Raw genomic sequence first — 15,451 nt, 5'->3', positions numbered from 1 at the left:
CAGCACAGTTTTTTTTAATTTCCATAGGTTTGCGGAGAACAGGTGTATTTGATTTCATGAGTAAGTTTTTTAGTGGAGATTTGTGAGATTTTGATGCACCCATCACCCAAGCAGTATACACTGAACCCAATTTGTAGCTTTTTATCCCTCAGTACATTCCCACCCTTTCCCCCCAAGTCCCCAAGGTCCGTTGTATCATTCTCAGGCTTTTGCATCCTCATAGCTTAGTTCCCACTTACAAGTGAGAACATACAATGTTTGGTTTTCCATTCTTGAGTTACTTCACTTAGAATAATAGCCTTCAATCTCATCCAGGTTCCTGCAAATGCCATTAATTCATTCCTTTATATGGCTGAGTAGTATTCCATTGTGTGTATATTTAAATACACATATATATATTACAGTTTCCATTAGGGCCTTTGGGCTGGTTCCATATTTTTGCAATTGCAAACTGTGCTGCTATAAACATGCATGTGCAAATATCTTTTTTGTATGACTTCTTTTTCTCCAGATACCCAGTAGTAGGATTGCTGGATCAAATGGTAGTTCTACTTTCAGTTCTTTATGGCTATTCTTGTGGGAGTAAGGTGGTATTGCATTTTGGTTTTGATTTGCATCTTCCTGATCATTAGTGATGTTGAGCATTTTTTCATATGTTTGTTGGCTATTTGTATATTCTCTTTTGAGAATTGTCTATTCATGAAATTAGCCCACTTTTTGATGGAATTGTTTGTTTGTTATTTCTTGCTAATTTGTTCGAGTTCCTTGTAGATTCTGAATATTAGTCCTTTGTTGGATATATAGATTGTGAAAGTTTTCTTCCTCTCTGGGTTGTCTGTTTACTCTGCTGACTGTTCCTTTTGCTGTGCAGAAGCTCGTTAGATTAAGTCCCACCAATTTATCTTTGTTTTGTTGTATTTGCTTTATGGATCTTGGTCATGAAATCTTTGCCAAAGTCAATGTCTAGAAGGGTTTTTCTGACATTATCTTCTAGAATTTTTGTCATTTCAGGTCTTAGATTTAGGTCTTTGATACATCCTGGGATGATTTTTGTATAAGGTGAGAAATGAGAATCCAGTTTTAATCTCTTACTTGTGACTTGCCAGTTATCTCAGCACCATTTGTTGAATAGGGTGCCCTTTCCCTACTTTATGTTTTTGTTTGCTTTGTCAAAGATCAGTTGGTTTTAAGTATTTGGCTTTATTTCTGGGTTCTCTTCTGTTTCATTGGTCTATGTGCCTATTTTTATATAAGTACCATGCTGTTTTGGTGACTATGAACTTATAGTATAGTTTGAAATCAGGTAATGTGATGTCTCCTGATTTGTTCTTTTTGCTTAGTCTTGCTTTAGCTATGTGAGCTCTTTTTTGGTTCTATATGAGTTTTAGGATTGTTTTTTCTCGATTTGTAAAGAATGATGGTGGTGTTTTGACGGGAATTGCATTGAATTTATAGATTGCTTTTGGCAGTATAGTTATTTTTACAGTATTTATTCAATCATCCCATCCATGAGCATGAGACCTGTTTCCCTTTGTGTTGTCTATGATTTCTTTCAGCAGTGTTTTGTAGTTTTCCCTATAGTGGTCTTTCGCCTCGTTGGTTAGGTATACTCCTAAATATTTTAATTTATTTTGTTTTTGCAGCCATTGTAAAAGGGGTTGAGTTCTTGATTTGATTCTCAGCTTGGTCGCTGTTGGTGTATAGCAGAGCTACTGATTTGTGTACATTAATTTTGTATACATTAACTTTGCTGAATTCATTTATCAGCTCTAGGAGCTTTTTGGAGAAGTCTTTAGAGTTTTCTGGTTATGTCATCGTATCATCAGCAAACAGCGACAGTTTGACTTCCTCTTTACCGAAGAGGAGGTCAAACGTTATTTCTCTTGTCTGATTGCCTTTTATTTCTTTCTCTTGTCTGATTGCTCTGGCTAGGAGTTCCAGTACTGTGTTGAAAAGAAGTGGTGAGAGTGGGCATCCTTGTCTTGTTCCACTTCTCAGAGGGAATGCTTTCAACTTTTCCTTGTTTAGTATTATGTTGACTGTGGGTTTGTCATAGATGACTTTTATTGCATTGAGGTATGTTCCTTGTATGCTGATTTTGCTGAGAGTTTTAATTATAATGACCATGCGATTTTTGCTTTTCATTCTGTTTATGTGGTGTATTACATTTATTGACTTGTGTATGTTAAACCATCCCTTGTATCCCTGGTATAAAACCCACTTGATCATGATGGATTATCTTTTTGATACACCACTGGATTCGGTTAGTTAGTGTTTTGTTAAGGATTTTTTTTTATTTATGTTAATCAGGGATATTGATCTGTAGTTTTCTTTTTTTGTTATATCCTTTCCTGATTTTGATATTAGGTTGATATAGGCTTCATAGAATGATTTAGGGAGGATTTCCTCAGTCTTTATCTTGTGGAATAGTGTCAATAGGATTGGTACTGATTCTTCTTTGAATGTCTGATAGAACTAAACTGTGAATCCATCTGGTCCTAGACTATTTTTTTGTTGGTTTTTTTTTTTTTATTACCATTTCAATCTCACTGGTTGTTATTGGTCTGTTCAGGATTTCTAATTCTTCCTGATTTAAGCTAGGAGGATTGTATCTTTCCAGGAGTTTATTAATCTCCCCTAGGTTTTCTAGTTTATGAATATAAAGGTGGTCATAGTAGCCTTGAATAATTTATTGTGTTTCTGTGGTGTCAGGTGTAATGTCTCCCATTTCATTTCTAATTGAGCTTATTTGGATCTTCTCTTTTCTTTTCTTGGTTAATCATGCTAATGCTCTATCCATTTTATTTATATTTTCAAATAACCAGCTTTTTATTTCACTTATCTTTTATAGTTTTTTTTTTGTTTGTTTGTTACAATTTCATTTAGTTCTTATCTCATGCTGGTTATTTCCTCTCTTCTCCTGGGTTTTGATTTGGTTTGTTCTTGTTTCCATAATTCCTTGAGGTGTGGCCTTAAATTGTGTATTTGTGCTCCTTCAGACTTTTCAATGAAGGCATTTAAGGCTATGAACTATCCTCTTAGCACCATCTTTGCTGTGTCCCAGAGGCTTTGATAGGTTGTGCCACTGTTATTACTCACTTCAAAAAATTTTTCAGTTTTCATTTTGATTTCATTGTTGACCCAATGATCATTCAGGATCATGTTATTTACTTTCCATGTATTTGCATGGTTTTGAAGGTTCCCTTTGGAGTTGATTTCCAATTTTATTCCACTGTGGTCTGAGAGAGTACTTTACACAATTTCAATTTTATCGAATTTATTGAGACTTGTTTTGTGGCCTATCATATGGTCTATCTTGGAGAAAGTTCTGTATGCTGATGAATAGAGTGTATATTCTGTGGTTGTTGGGTAGAATGTTCTGTAAATATCTGTTAAGTCAATTTGTTCTAGGGTATAGTTTAAATCCATTGTTTCTTTGTTGCCTTTCTTTCTTGATGACCTGTCTAGTGCTGTCAGTGGAGTATTGAGGTCCCCCACTATTATTGTGTTGCTGTATATCTCATTTCTTAGGTCTAGCAGTGTTTTATAAATGTGGGAGCTCCAGTGTTAGGTGCATATATATTTAGAAATGTGATATTTTAATGTTGGACAAGGCCTTTTTATCATTATAAAATGTCCCTCTTTGTCTTTTTTAACTGCTGTTGCTTTAAGGTTTGTTTTGTCTGTTGTAAGAATAGCTGCTCCTGTTTGCTTTTCGTGTCTATTTGCAAGGAATGTCTTTTCCCACCCCTTTACCTTAAGTTTATGTAAGTCCTTATGCGTGAGTCTCTTGAAGCAGCAGATACTTGGTTGGTGAATTTTTATCCATTCTGCAATTCTGTATATTTTAAATGGAGAATTTAGGCAACAGTAAATATGTTTTATCTCACAGTTTCCATGGGTCAGGAATCATGGTATGATTAAGCCAGGTGCCTCTGTCTGAAGATCTTTGATGAGGCTGAAATCAGGTTGTTGGCCTGGGCTGCAATCATTGCAAGACTCAGGGAGGATCCACTTCCAATTTCATTTGCAGGGCTGTTCATAGGTCTCAGGTCCTTGGTGACTGTGGGTTAGAAACATCAGCTTCCTGCCATGTGAGCTTCTCCATAGAGTGACTCACAACATGGCTGCTAACTTTCCTCAGAGCAAGAGAGGGTACCCAGAGGAGAAGCTTATTATTCATAAGCTAATCTTGAAAGTGACCTTTTATCAGTGTTGCCATATTATTCTTATTAGAAGCTATTTACCAGATCTAGCTCACATTTTAAGAGGAGGAGATTATTCAAGGATATGAATGCCAGTAGGCGGGGGCCATTGAGGCCATCTTTGTGGTTGCCTAAAACATAGAACTATTAGGGGCTGAATTATGTCTCCCCCGCAATTCAATGTTGAAGTTCTAACCCCCAGTACCTCAGAATGTGACTGTATTTATAGATAGAGTTTCAAAAGTGTTAAATAAGGTAAAATGAGGTCATATGAGTGAGCCCTAATTCAACATGACACATGTCTTTATAAGAAGAGGAAATTAGGACACATACATGCACAGAGGGAACACCATGTGAAATATAGGGAGAAGACAGCCATTTAATAGCCAAGGAGGGAGGCCTCAGACTCAGAATAGTAACAACTCTGAAAATACCTTGTTCTCAAACTTCTAACCTCCAGAACTGTGAAGAAATAAATTTCTGTTGTTTAAGCTCCTCTCTCCACCCCTCCATCTGTAATATTGTGTTCTGACAGTCCTACCAAACTAATACAAGGATGAAGGTCTAAACCTGGGCAGGGAGAGGGGAATGGAACAGAAGAGGGAAGGTTATAAGAAACATTCAACAATTGCCCTGCTAGTTCCTGGAAAAAGAAGTGGTAACTCTAAGTAAGAGAAAGAGATATTTTAGTACAGATCAAGTTAAACAAAACTATTTTTCTTTGGTTATTTATTTACTTCTTTATTTGATATGGGAAACAGAACTGAAAGAGCAGATGCAATACAAGTTAATTTCAGTTACACATTCAACAATATTTTCTGTCACAGGATGGCCCCACAGAAGCCCCAGAAGCAGATGCTGACACAGAATTTGAGGTGCAAGATGAAGGGGTTGGCTGGGCACAGTGGCTCATGCCTATAATCTGAGCATTTTGGAAGGCCAAATTGGGAGGATGGCTTGAGTACAGGAGTTTGACATGAGCTTGGGCAACATGGTGAGACCCCCATCTCTACAAAAACTGTAAAAATTAACTGAATGTGGTAGCATGCACCTGTAGTGCCAGGTACTTGGAGACTGAGGTGAGAGGATCCCTTGATCCCTGGATGGAGATTGAGGCTACAGTGAGCTGTGAATGTGCCACTGCATTCCTGTCTGGGCAACAGACTGAGACTACTCTGTCTCAAAAAACAAATGAACAAACAAACAAACAAACAAACAAAAACCTCAAAAAGACATAGGGATCAACACATGTGAAAGAGAGAGAAAGCAAGACTGGGTAGAGGGAGAAGCCAAACTGTAATGCAGGACCTTTCTCATCAGAAGTTCTGGAAAAAGTATTGCTTGTTAAATTATCCCACATTGGACCAAAATGGCTAGACCTTAATAATCTCCAACATCCAGTCACGTCATGTAGGCTGTCCTGGAAGGGCATGGACATGGCAAGGTGACTTTGCAGCTGAGGCAAACCCTGGAGGAGCTGAAAGTTGGAGGCATCTGCAGTCTACTGACTGCTCCCCCCTTATGGCTGGGCAGCAAGTCCATCTTTGAAGGTGATTGAGTGATACGTTTCCAGTTTTACCAAATCTTCCGGATGAAATACATATTATGAAATAGTATGGTAACCTGAACTCAAAACTAGGCTACATGTAAAAATGTCACCAGCCATTATATTTAAAAAGTTGATTATGTGCTAGTCATGATGCTGTCATCTATAACATCATTTTATTTATTTTTCAAATGAGCATGTCTTCTTTTTATTTCCGTTGTGCACGTAAAAGACATTAGTATTTAGACAAGTGAAGTTACTCAATGTCTTGCCATAGATAGAAGACCCAGGAATAAAATGTGTGTCCCTTGACTCTGGAACCTATAACTTAACTGCTAATTTATATCCCATGTTGATGAATAGATGAAGTGTTTCTTAAGTGATATGCTGGAGGATTTTTTTTCACATATCTTTACTTTGGGATACACTTTCAATGACTGGATGAAGGTATAACAGACATGCTTGTCAAATTTGTAGATAAAAAAGCTAAGAAGGATAAAAATAATACTTTGGACACAAAAATCAAAGATATTCCTAGACTGCAATGATGTTCAAAATTATCAGGATGAAATTTAAAAGGGAAACACATTATATTTTACACTTGGCTTCAGAATTTTCCTGCACAAATTCTCAATGAGGGAAACCTAACTTAACGGTGATTCATGTGAGAAAAAACCCTTAGGGGATTTAACTGACTCTAAGGCAACTCAGTAAGTGGAAAAAAGATTAAGCTTGAATATCAGCTGTACCTGAATTTAGGTCCTGGTTCCAATGCTTACACATGGCTGGATACTTTGACTTTCCGAGTTGGTATTATTAATCTAAAATGAGAATAGTGATACTATTTGCCTGGACTACTTTAGAAGTTTCTTAAGACTATTTTGTGAAAAAATAAACAAGTAAAAAAAGCTGTATAAACTTTTGTATAGCACATAAAAGCCAAATCTTTACCACTATTTTATCATCTCATGTTAGACACAGTAGGTAGGCAATATGAAGTATGAGCTTAGGGCAGGGTTATTCTAGAATACACCTGATTTTCACTGGGCTACATTCATGTCAGTTCTTTCTCCAAGTGTTCTGGGATCTGGCTTTTGTTGAGAGCATTATTTCAAGTGGTAGACTTGGAAATATTCAACATCCCAGTAATAGTTGTGGTTAGATTATTTAGATAACTTTTTGTGGAAATCCACTAAGAGAAAGAATAGCTACATATTCCGGAAAGACTAAAAGTGGCAAAAACATTGATCACTCTCAGAAAATCTGAGGATAATGTTTAAGTTTACTTCCCACCAAAGACTTTCTGAGTATGAAATTCATTATAACCAATTCTTCTTTGCTCCTCTCAGTTTTGGGGGAATCTGTAGCTATTCTCTCTCAGTGGATTTTTACAGAATGTTCATCTAAATGGAGAAAGAAAGAATAAGGGAACAACTAGCATTAAGTGTCAATTCTGTATTAATCACTTCCCTACAATGTCCTACGAATATTTTGTCTCATCATTGTCCTCAATTTGAAGTTAGAAGAACTGAGGCTTTGTTGAAATAAATATTGCATAAATAGATAAATTATTCAGGTGGTAACTAGAGGAGTTGGATTGGAATCTAGGTTTCTGACTCCAAAGCCCTGCGTTGCACATCCTTCCATGCGCATCATGAAGACAACACTGAGAAAAGTGCTTTTAACTCATTGTGCTCTGTGTTCACGTCACTTGTGCCACACTGACAGGAAAAGTAGACAGTCACTCACAGAAGGATTGGCAAAGATAGTGATGACAGTTCTTGTTTTGAGCAATAACCTCCTCTATGGAATGAGAGGAGGTTTTAAAGGCATATGGCCATCCCTACTCCTGTCCTGCTTTCAGCTGTGACCTCCATGAGATTCCAGAGACCAGTCAAGATTAAACATTAAGTAGATTTTTATGGAGGCCATAAATCATTCAAATAGGTGGTGTAATATCTCAAGCTCAACCTCAGGAAGTCAACCATGATAACTATTGGCATAAGTTAAAGGTCCTCTAGGACCCTTCAAATTGAAATAATATTCGCCAGACCCTCTCAGTTTAGCCTTTTACCTATACCATAGTAACACATTCTAGAACAAAACAGTGGAGTCAGTTTGGGGTTAGGGTTTATTAGCAGCTGTGGAGAACTTGCCTTCATGTTCTACCTGCATTCCCAGTTCAGAGCTCCAGGGCCTCTTCCAGTGAATTGCAAGCCTTTAGATCATGGGGCAACCAGCAATTTAAACATCCTTGCATGGAAATGAGCACCACTGACCCCCACCTACCAAGAATATTGCTTAGATCTATAGAAGCTCACCTCAACAAACCACCAAGAGTACATTAAATCCTAAGAGCCCCAGCTCAGACTCAGACTATACCCTAATCATGAAAGGACTGTAAAATGTTGTAAGAGGGAATGTGAGATGACACCGAATGGCACTATCTATAGGTACAGAAATGCATCCTATTAGTGAGCTATAAAAGCACTCTCCCGAGCTTCAAAGAAAGGAAATTTAATGCTAGGCAAGTTTGAAATATTTCCTAATTTCAGACCTTGGTTCTTTACTCTGGGTACCCAGACAGCCCACACTTTCCCATATAATATGTGTGAAAGTGCTCTGCAAATGTGATGTGCTATTTAAAATTTTTGAGTTGTTATCATTTTATTTATTACCATACCTTTGGCCAGGAGCACAGCAGTGTGATACTTGAGTTGGATTCCACCAAGAAAAAGAGAGCAATCTTCTCTGATTGACTCAAAAAATCCTCTGAAAGAGGTTAATGGTGGAAGTGAAAAAGCATCATTCTACAATCGTGGGGACATTCTTGGCATATCACATAATTGAACCCTGGGGAGTAAAACAGGCATAACTCAGATCCCCTTACCCGCTTCTAAGGAATTTGGTGCCAACAAATGTGGCTTATTAGACTGAACAAACCAACTAAGAGTTGTTCCGATATTAAATTATTACTTGATCCATCAGCATAGACTATGCTCTTTAGCCAGATTAAAAAAATTTATATAGCAGCAAGCTTCTGTTTTGACACAAGGTAACTGTGGCATACAGAGAGCATAAAGGGAATTAGGAATTAACCTTTTCAAACCTGAAAATTAGCCAAGATGAAGTTACCTCAATGACACATAAGAGGCCTTTGAAATTCTTCCCACTTTCCATGTAAGGTAATTCATCAGAGCCCGACTAATCAGAACATTTGAGAAAACAGAATCGCCTCACAGCCTTTACTCTTGTTGAATAAAAAGACAAATAATAGGAATATTGACTAGTTATGTTAGTTTCCTTTCATAATGGTTCTAATAAGAAAATCTAAATTTCAGGATAAAAAATGAGTTAATGACACAATAAATTTTCCAGACTCTGCTCTTGATTCGACAGAATCACTACCCCTCCACGCAGCCCATTTAGCAGCTGGGCACTTAGTAATGCTGTCAAATGCTGAAATACAATCTATCTCCTTGAGAACTTCTCTTTGGCACCGTAATTATGTCATCTCTCCGGTGTTATAAACCCTACTCAGGCTTTGGTGCCCATTTGTCTACTGACATTGCTCATTTCAAGATCACCAGTGACCACCACATAGCAAAACACAATGGGCAATTGTATTAGTGTCCTAGAGTTCAAACAACAAAGTACCACAAACTTGGTGGCTTAAACAGCAGAAATTTATTTTCTCAAAATTCTAGAGATTAGAAGTCTGAGATCATGGCATTGGCAGTGTTGGTTTCTTCTGAGGCTTCTCTCCTTGGCTTGTAGAGGGCTGCCTTCCTGTGTCTTCTTGTGATATTTCCCTTTGTACTTGTTTGTGTGCATATTTCCTCCTTGCATAAGGACATTAGTCAGATTGAATGAGGACGTAGCTTGATTACCTCATTTTAACTTAATCGCCTCTTTAAAGACCCTACCTCTAAATATAATCACATTTTGAGGTACTGAAGTTTAGGTCTCAATTGCTAAATCCTCCATCTTTGCAATCTCTAAAACCTTAGAGTGCTCCAGGGCACTTTAATCAATTCTGTCTATATTTACATCATAGGTGATCTCAGTTGGTCCCAGAAATTAAAAACTGTGTATGAGAATGGCTGTCACATGTATACATGTAGTACCCTCTATCTGTGCTTTAAGTTCCATGGTTTCAGTTAATCACTGTATAGCACAATAAGATATTTTGAGAGAGAGAGAGCACATGCATATAATCTTTATTACAATATATTGTTATAATTGTTCTATTTTATTATTAGTTATTGCTGTTAATCTTTTACTGTGCCTAATTTATAAATTAAATTAAATTTTATTATAGGTATGCATGCATAGGAAAAAAACATATATACAGGGTTTGGTACTGTCTGTGGTTTTGGGCATCCACTGGGAGTCTTGGAATGTATCCCCTATAGTTAGTGGGGGACACCATTAATTCCAAAGCAAGACTTTTTCCCTGGTGCTGATGTATCTAATGTGTATGTCTAACTGCCTACTTAACTAATTACAAATCAAATTTCTGATCTAATTCCCACCTCAAACCTGCTACTTATGCTTCTTTCCCATCACAGTAAGTGACATTTCTACTTACCAGTAACTTAGGCCAACATTTTGGAGCCGTCCTCAATTTAATTATTTCTGTTATGTCTCACATCAATTCCAACACAGCTTTACTTTCATAGTATATCCAGAATGCATTTGCTTTCTACCTCCTCTACCATTACTCCTTATGCAAACATTTCTGACCTGGAAAATAGCTCTAGCACCCAAGTCATCTCCTTGCTTTGACTATAAGCCTCTGTTACAGTTTATTCTCCACACAACAATTACAGTGATTCTTTACAAACCCATTGGATAATATGACTTCTCTTTTTAAACATTCCTATGACTTCCTGTCATACAGATAAAAACCTAAAGTCTTAAACATGGTTTATAGTTCCCTGTTTGCTCTGACTGTTTCTTACTATTCTCACCCTTGTTTTTTCTAATCTGTCTTCACTGTGCTGGGCCTCTGAGCTGTTTCTTAAACATACCAATGGTACTGCCATCTCAGGCCTTTGCATTTGCATTGCACTGCTTCTCCCCTGGTCTGAAAAGTCTTTATCCTGGACACCTACCTGGCTCCCTTTCTCACTTTATTCCAGTCGCTGACCAAATATCATCTCAACAAGTAGGACTTTCATTACCTCACATTTAAAGTAGGCTGTCTCTGCCTCCCTTTCTCCATATTCTTCCTATTTATTTATTTATATTTCCATAGCTTTAGGAGTACACATGGTTTTTAGTTATATGGATGACGAAGTCTGAAATTTTAATGCCCTGTCACCTGAATAGGTACATAGTACCAAATATGTAGTTTTTTATCCCTCATCCTCCTCCTACCCTCCTCTCTTCTAAATTTCTAATGTCCATTAGACCACTCTGTATGCCTTTGTGTACCCATTACTTAGCTTCCACTTATAAGTAAGATCCTATGGAATTTGGTTTTTCATTCTTGAGTTACTTCACTTAGAATAATGGCCTCTGGTTCCATACAAATTACTATAAAGACATTATTTCATTTCTTTTTATGGCTGAGTAGTATTCCCTGGTGCATATATGTGTGTGTGTGTATGTATATGTATGTATATATGTATACATATATTGATGGGCAGTTAGGTTGGTTCCATGTCTTTGCAACTGTGAATTGTCCTGCAATAAACATACACATGCAGGTAGGTGTCTTTTTGATATTATGACTTCTTTTCCTTTGGGTGTATACCAAGTAGCAGAATTGCTGGATCAAATGATAGATATGCTTTTAGTTCTTTGAGAAATTTCCATTCTGTTTTTCATAGAGTTTTTAGTAATTTACGTTTCTACCAGTAATGCATAAAAGCATCCTTCTTTTTTTTTTTTTTTTTACCACATCCACACCAATGTTTTCTTTTCTCTTCTTTTCTTTTTTGCCTTTTTATTAATGGCTATTCTGGCTGGGATAAGGTGTTACCACATTCTGGTTTTAATTTGCATTTCCCTGATGATTGGTGGCATAGAACATTTTTTTCCCATGTTTATCGGCCATTTGCATATCTTCTTTTGAGAAATGTCTATTCATGTCATTTGCTCACTTTTTAATGGGATTGTTGTTTTTTCTTGCTGATTTGTTTGAGTTCCTCATAGATTCTGAATATTAGTCCTTTGTCAGGTGCATAGTTTTCAAATATTTCCTCCCTTTCTGTGGGTTGTCTGTGTACTCTGATGATTCTTTCTTTTGCTGTACAGAAGCTTTTTAGTTCACTTAGGTCCTATTGTTTTTTTGTTGTTGTTGTTTTGTTTTGTTTTATTGTATTTGCTTTTGTGGACTTAGCCATAAATTCTTTGCCTAAGTAAATGTCCAGGAGAGTTTTTTCTAGGTTTTATTTTACAGAATTTTTATAGTTTCAGGTCTTAGATATAAGTCTCTAATCCATGTGGAGTTTTGTGTGTGGTGACAGACAGAGATCCAGTTTCATTCTTCTACAAATTTTATGTTTTTATATGCTTTGTCAAAGATAAGTTGATTGTAAGTATTTGGCTTTATTTCTGGGTTCTCAATTCTGTTACATTGGCTTGTGTGTCTACTTTTATGCCACTACCATGCTATTTTGGTTGCTATAGGCTTGTAGTATTATTTGAAGCCAACCAATGTGATGCCTCCAGATTTGTTTTTTGTTTGTTCATTTGTTTTGTTTTGTTTTTGTTTTTGAGACAGAGTCTCACTCTGTTCCCCGGGCTGGAGTGCAGTGGCACAATCTTGGCTTACTGCAGTCTCCACCTTCTGGTTTCAAGTGATTCTCCAGGCTCAGCCTCCCGATTATCTGGTATTACAGGCGCCCACCAGCTGGCTAAATTTGGTAATTTTAGTAGAGATGGGGTTTCACCATGTTGGCCAGGCTGATCTCAAACTCCTGACCTCAGGTGATCTGCCTGCCTCTGCCTCTCAAAGTGCTGGGATTACAGGCATGAACCAGTGCGCCTGGCCCAGATTTGTTCTTTTAGATTAGGATTGTTTTGACTATTCAGGCTTTTTTTTTTTTTTTTTTCTGTGACAAATGAGAGTCAGGATTTTTTTTTTTCTAACTCAGTGAAAAATGATGTTGATATTTTGATAGGAATTGCATCGACATCTGTAGATTGCTTTGCACAGCATGGTCATTTTCATATTGATTCTTCAAATCATGATTATGGAATGTGCTGCTATTTGTGTCATCTATGTTTTCTTTCAGAAGTGTTTTGTAGTTCCTGTAGAGATCTTTCACCTTCTTGGTTAAAAAATATATTCCTAGTTTTTTTTTTTTTTTTTTCTCCAGCTATTGCAAAAGGATTTGAATTCTCGATTTGATCTCAGCTTGGTTGGTGTTGGTGTATAGTGCTGCTACTGATTTGTGTACATTGATTTTGTAACATGAGACTTTACTGAATTCATTTATCAAATGTAGGATTCCTTTGGAGGAGTCTTTAGGGTTTTCTAGGCATACCATCATATTATTGCCAAACAGATAGTTTAACCTCCTCTTTCTCAATCTGTGTGCTCTTTATTTCTTTCTCTTGCCTGATTGCTCTGGCTAGAACTTCAGTAATATGTAGAATAGAAATGGTGAAAGTGGGCATCCTTGTCTTGTTCCAGTTCTTAGGGGGAATGTTTTCAGCTTTTTCCCATTCTATATTATGTTAGCTGTGGGTTTGTTATGGCTTTTATTATTTTAAAGTATGTTCCTTCTATGCCTAGTTTGTTGAGAATTTTTATCATAAAGCAAAGAAGAAATTTATCAAATGCTTTTTCTGCATCTATTGAGATGATCCTATGGCTTTTGTTTTTAATTCTTTTATGTGATGAATCACATTTATTGACTCATGTCTATTGAATCATCCCTGCATCCCCGGGATTAAACCCACTTGATAAGGGTAATTTTTTTATATGCTATTGGATTCAGTTTGCTAGTATTTTGTTGAGAATTTTTACACCTATTTTCATCAGGAATATTGGTCTGCAGTTTTCTTTTTCTGTTATGTCCTTGACTGGCTTTGCTATCAGGGTGACAGTGGATCCACAGAATAAGTTAGGGAGGATTCCCTCTTTCTCAATCTTTTGGAATAATTTGAATAGAATTGATATCAATTCTTCTTTGAACATCTGGTTGAATTCAGTGGTGAATCTGTCTTACTCTGTAGTTGGGTGGCAAATTTTTGGGTGCCTTTTCTATAGTTGTTGGCAAATATTTTATTTCTGATTCAATCTCACTCCTTGTTATTCGTTTGTTCAGATTTTCCATGTATTTCTAATTCAAGTTAGGAAAATTACATGTTTCCAGAAATGTATCCATTTCTTTTAGATTTTCTACTTTGTGTGCATAGAGGTGTTCATAGTTAGTCTCAAGTGATCTTTTGTATTCCTGGGGTGTTTGTCGTAATGTTTTCATTTTCAATTATTAGTAAGCTTATTTGAATCTTCTACCTCCTTTTTTGGTTAATCTAGCTAATGGTCTATCGATTTTTTTTAACTTTTCAAATAACCAACATTTCATTTTACAGATCCTTTGTATTTTTTTGGTTTCAATTTTATTTACATCTGCTCTGATCTTTGTTTTTCTTCTTCCTCTGCTAGTTTTGGTTTGCTTTGTTCATGTTTCTGTAATTCCTTGAAGTGTGATGTTAAATTGTCAATTTGTGATCTTTCAGACATTTATTTATTTATTTATTTATTTATTTATTTATTTATTTATTTTGAGACAGGGTGCCACTTTGTCTCCCAGGCTGCAGTGCAGTGGAATAATCATGACTCACTGCATCCCCAACCTCCTGGGGTCAAGCAATTCTCCCATCTCAGCCTCCCAACTAGCTAGGGCTACATGCATGCATGAACATGCCCAGTTAATTTTTGTACTTTTCATAGAGACAGGTTTTCACCATGTTGCCCAGGCTAATCTCAAGCTCTTGAACTCAAGCAATCTACCCACCTTGGACTTCCAAAATGCTAAGATTACAGGCATGAACCACCACACCCAGCCAAGAGTTTTTGATGTAGGTATTTAGCACTATAAATTTTCCTTGTAGCATTGTTTTTGTTGTATCCAAGAGGTTTTGCTAACTTGTGTCACTTTTATCATTCATTTCAAATATTTTCAATATTTCTATTTGATTTGATTGTTAATCCCAAAATCATTTAGAAAGAGATTGCTTAATTTCCATTATTTGTACGGTTTTGAAGGTTCTTTTTGGAGTTGATTTCTTGTTTTATTCTACCACAGTGTAAGAAGATATTTGATGTGGTTTCAATTTATTTTATTTAAGATCTGGAATACATGTGCAGGGTGTGTTGGCTTGTTACATTGGTAAATGTGATCTATGGTGGTTTGCTGCTCCTATAAACCTATCACTTAGGTGTTAAGCCACACATGCATTAACCATTTATCCTAATGCTCTCCCTACCCCTGGCAGGCCCCAGTGTGTGTTTTTCCCCTCCCTGTGTCCATGTGTTCTCATTGCTCAGCTCCCACTTGTGAGTGAGAACATGCAGAGTTTGGTTTTCCGTTTCTGTGTTAGTTTGCTGAGGATAATGGGTTCCAGTTTGATCCATGTCCTTGAAAAAGACATGATCTTGTTCCTTTGTATGGCTGCATAGTGTTCCATGGTATATATCCACCATATTTTTATTTATTTATTTATTTTATTTTATTAG

Source organism: Rhinopithecus bieti, unplaced genomic scaffold (assembly GCF_001698545.2).
Source record: "Rhinopithecus bieti isolate Rb0 unplaced genomic scaffold, ASM169854v2 scaffold_6380, whole genome shotgun sequence".
In the NCBI taxonomy this organism is placed as follows: Eukaryota; Metazoa; Chordata; class Mammalia; order Primates; family Cercopithecidae; genus Rhinopithecus; species Rhinopithecus bieti.
Note: the sequence above shows the minus strand (reverse complement) of the source record.